We start from the raw sequence: 4,989 nt of genomic DNA, 5'->3' as shown, positions 1-4,989 counted from the left end.
TCACTATCCTTATTCCTAAGCACTTCAAAGCAATGTTTTATACAAAGTATAATATCAAAATGAATTTTAAAAAAAAAAACCTCTACTTTCTTTTTTCGTATTGTAAATCTTGCCCTCGAACTTAGATGGATGGATATTTGATCCTGTTATTTTCTTGATCCCCTCTTATTGCACAGTAGGTGATTAGCCCTTTTAGCTATCCGAGCTTTGATACCAATTGTTGGTATAGCAGAAGTGATTTGGATCGCTAGAGGAGAGAGGTGAATAGTATACCCGCAATTAAAGTTAATTTATTTTTCTTGCTAATGAACTAGCAAGGACACGCACATTAATTGTAAAAAGTAATTATACAAAATGGAAAAAGGACACAAAGTTTATTTGGTTACAATCCTTGGGTTGTTAGTCTAAGCTATGAAAAACTCTACTTGAATCTCCTTCTTTGAACACAAGTTAGAGGCGGAGAAGCCCTTTACAGTAGTTGAGCACAAGCATAAATACTAATGGAAAATAAAGAACTTAAACAGTGAATTCGAGTGTGCATATATAACTTTGAGCTCTAGTCCTTTATTTATATCCTTTATCTTCGATCTGACTATTTGCTGATATGACACCTTACGGGTGCTTGGAAGTAGTTCGAGTGCCTGGACTCATCAAACTAGATCCACTCTGGTAATGATTCGCTAATGGTTTTGGATGACTTTGGACATTCTGGGTATTTGGAAGTGATCCAGGCGCTTGGAGTCTGCTGACATGAAAGTTGTTCTGATTTATTTTGGCGACGACTCTACTGACGTGGCCATGACATCAGAGCACTTGGATTTGTTTTAGGTGCCTGGTGTCCGGGCACCTGAAAATGTTCCAAGCGTTTAGAATGGTCAACTTGTGGAGTTGACCATTTTCTTCTCCAATTGTGTATTGCATTCCAGAATTGAGCTCACCCCAACCCAATTTTCTTCTTCTCCTCGAGCAATCTTCCTTTCGGCTTATCATCCCTTGAATGCATATCGTGCATCGTCCTCACTTCATTAGAGTACTATTCCGTGGCTTCTTGTCTCTTGGGTTTGTAGGAAATGGGAATGTGGGGAAACTTACGTTGCCCACTACTCGTAAGGGAAAAAGTCCCTTTTACCCCTGAGATAATTCCATATAAAGGGTGTGTCCAAGGGTGGTTCAAAAAAGAGGGTGTAGAAGAAAGAGAGGAAGAAGAACATTCGAGGCTGAGGGATTTGGTTTGTGGAATCATCGAGAAACGTTCGTCACCGTAACCTTCTCGCAGATGGCAAGGTGACTTCCTTCATCTAGCGATTTTCTCTTCTTCGGATTTCGCCACAATGAGGTATGATTTATTATTTTGTACAGTAAATTTCAATTATAATTGTTAGGGTTGATTTGTAGTTAGAGGTGGGGGGGGGGGGGGGGGGGGAATAGCTCATCGCGCTTTGTTATCTTGCTCCGTAATGATGATGTGCAGCGAAAAACACTCAAACAACGCTAACACGAGGATTTACTTGGTATCCACCTCAAGAAGAGGTGACTAATCCAATGATCCGATTCTCACTCACTCATCCACTATAAAAATACTCCTTTACGGTAACTACCAAAGGCGGAGAAGCCTTGTATAAACTCACAATACAACAAGAAAGAAAAATAAGCTTACACAATACAAATCTTACAAGATTTACCAAACCCTAGCTTGCTTCTCCTTGCTTGAATACACCTCTTGACTTACTTGGAAGTGCACCAACACTTCTCTCTAAGCCTCTAAGATCTAGTGTGTGTCTGTGAGCTCGGTGGAGAAAGTCACGTGAAGTTCGGGGTGAAGCTCGCGAAGAACTGCTGAAGAGATCGCTCGCCAACGACTTTAATCCTGCGCAATGGTCATAGCCAAATCGATCGACCAATCGATTAAAGAGGCTTGAATCGATTGGTTGATCGATTTAGAGTGCCTCTGTGCTCACTGGAAGCTACCTAAATCGATCGACTGATCGATTTAGCCTTTCTCGCGATTGCGCAAGAAAATCAGCTGTCAATCAATCGACCGATTGATTGGCGGTGCTCGATCAATCGACTAATATTGAGTAGCTCTCTGTGCTTGCGACACTTGTCCCAATCGATCGGCCTATCGATTGGGTCACTGCTTATCGCAGTACTCTCCCAATTGATTGATTGATCGATTAGGCTTGGGTCAATCGATCAGTCGATCGATTGCCCCAACCTTGACTTGCCTAAACTCAAGTCCAAGTTTCCCAAATCCAACATCCGGTCAACTGTGATCTGTTGGGACTCCTTCTGCCTAGCATCTGGTCAACCTTGACCTGCTGGGATTTCTTCACCAAGTGTCCGGTCAATCCTTTAACCCACTTGGACTTTTCTCCTTGTGTCAAGTGTCCGGTCAACCTTGACCCACTTGGACTTACCGTCTCGTGCCAAGTGTTCGATCGTCCATGACCCACTTGGTCTTCCACTAGATGTCTGATCACCCTTGAGCCATCTGGATATCCTTGTGCCAAGTATCCGGTCAATCCTTTGACCTACTTGGGCTTCCCAACACCAGGTGTCCAGTCAACCTTAACCCACCTGGATCTCCACGTGCCTGGCTTTACTCACCAGGTCTTTCCATCTGCCTAGTTTCACTCACTAAGGCTTTCCATCTGTCTGTCTTCACTCACCAGGACTTTCACCTAACTTCACTCACTAGAGTTTTCACCTAGCTTCACTCATCGAATTTTTCCACTGCCCAGGTTCATTCACTGGGACTTTCACCTAACTTCATTCACTAGGGTTTTCACCACTGCCCGGCTTCACTCATCGAGACTTTCCCACTGTCCAACTTCACTCACCGGGACTTTCACTTGCCTAGCTTCACTCACTAGATCTTTCACCAGACTTCACTCACCAGGATTTTCCAACTGTCTAACTTCACTCACTAGGTCTTTCACTTGACTTCACTCACCAGGATTTTCCTTGCCTAACATCCAGTTAGGACTTTCCCAATCAAGTATCCGATCAACCTTGACCTACTTGACTCTTATTCACATCAAACTGGTCAGTCCTTGACCAAAGGGGAATTGTATCAACAATCTTCCCAATTAGATGATTACATCTGCAATCTCCATATATTATCAAATATCGAAACCCAAATATCAAGACTCAGGCTTGAGTCAACTCAAGCTTAGTCAACCAGGTCAACCTGACCCAAGGGATATTGCACCAACAATAATTCCTTCAGGATTTAATAAGCATGTTGACTCCTTCCCGTGCAATCCTTCACGAACGCTTGCATTTTCTACTGTCTCGGATGTTTGTGTGTGTTCCCTCTAAGTCCATATACACTTAGACACACAATTGAAATCCACAAGGTCTAATTTAATCTGTGTTGAACTCCCATTAGAACTATGTCTCAACCACTTGGGGTACATACACAATAGTGACCAATCGATGGAAAATCAGATCAATAGTGAGCAGTCGATGGAAAGTTGGATTAAGATGTTAGTATAGGGGCAAGTGTGAGAATTCTGATAAGTAACTTCTGAGGTGTGTTGACCTTGAACTTAATTTGCATTTTATGATAAGTAGTTAAACTTTTTTAAGAATAATGTAGATAAAAGGTCAACATTTGAAGATCTAAATTTGATACTATATTCTATATTAAGGTATGCATTCAATTAAAGCATGTTAAACAGTGTTGATCAAATTTAATTTGCATTTTATGATACGTAGTTAAATTTTAGATTCATATACGAGCAAGATTGTTTTAAAATAGAAAATATAGTGTAGTTTAAATTATGTATTTACTTTTTTTAATAACCTATCCTATTATATTTATTGTAGGATGGGATGGTGAAATGTGATGATGAATGTATTAGTTTTTGAGATTTGAGTTGGAAGTAATGGATGTGAATTATGTTGTTTTTGAACCATGTAGATGTTTTAAATTTAGCTTTTTAATTGGACATTCGGTTGCTTTGTTGTGCAGTTTGTAATGGATTTAAATGTGTTTATCAATGTTGAATGTAATGGATTTGAATGTGAATGGATTATATATCATGAATGTGAATATTATTGAATGTATCATGTATGGTTGAATGTAAATAGAATGAAAATTTTTAAATATGGGAGGTGTTATTAAAATTTTATTGAAAATTCATAACAAAATTTATTTTCATCACTAAATTATCATAAATGAGTGATGAAAATAATTTTTTTCGTGCTAATTTAACGACGGAATATTAATTTTCGTATCTAGTTTAACAATGAAAAATATAAATTTATTTTCTAAATCAACGATGGAAATAAATATAAATATTTCATCACTAATGTTAGCGATGGAAATTAAATTCCTTCACTAACTAGAGATGAAAATTAAATTTCATCGTTAAATGACGTTGATGATCAAAATAATTATGACCAAATTTTTCGATCGTTAATCACTGTTATCCTTTAGTGATCCCAGATCTTGTGGGAGCAAACTATTCGTTTGACTAACCACATTCTTAATAAGTAGCTATATCAGAGTACAGATGAAACTCCCTATGAGTTATATAAAAGGAAACAAGTCTTCTTACAACTAATTAAAAATGTGAGAATGTTTAGTAAAGATAGAATTTCCTTGCCATTTCTACATAAGAGACTCTATTCCAACATCCAAACATTTAATCTGGAGCATTATTTCTCCTTTCTCTCCAAGTAGGCATCCCTTTTCCTCTCCTTTTAGCATTACGAAGGGCTAAAAATGATCTTTCAACAAACCACTACTTTCTATCTCACAAATTTCCTTTCTTCTAAAAGTTGTCTCGCTTTATTCTCTAACACCTTTCTCCCCAATTTTTTATCTTCTCTCGTAAACACGACCTAAAAGGTTTGAAGAGAACCTTTTCGATTCGCATCTTCTTAACCTTTTGAGCAAGTAGATTCACAGTCATCTATGTGCTCCTCAGAACACAAAGCATCATGTACCTTTTCTTTGTGTAGTTAAGTTAATAATTAAAG

This window comes from Zingiber officinale, chromosome 5B, assembly GCF_018446385.1.
Source record: "Zingiber officinale cultivar Zhangliang chromosome 5B, Zo_v1.1, whole genome shotgun sequence".
Lineage (NCBI taxonomy): Eukaryota > Viridiplantae > Streptophyta > Magnoliopsida > Zingiberales > Zingiberaceae > Zingiber > Zingiber officinale.
The sequence above is the reverse complement of the archived record's forward strand: the minus strand, read 5'-3'. Positions refer to the sequence as shown.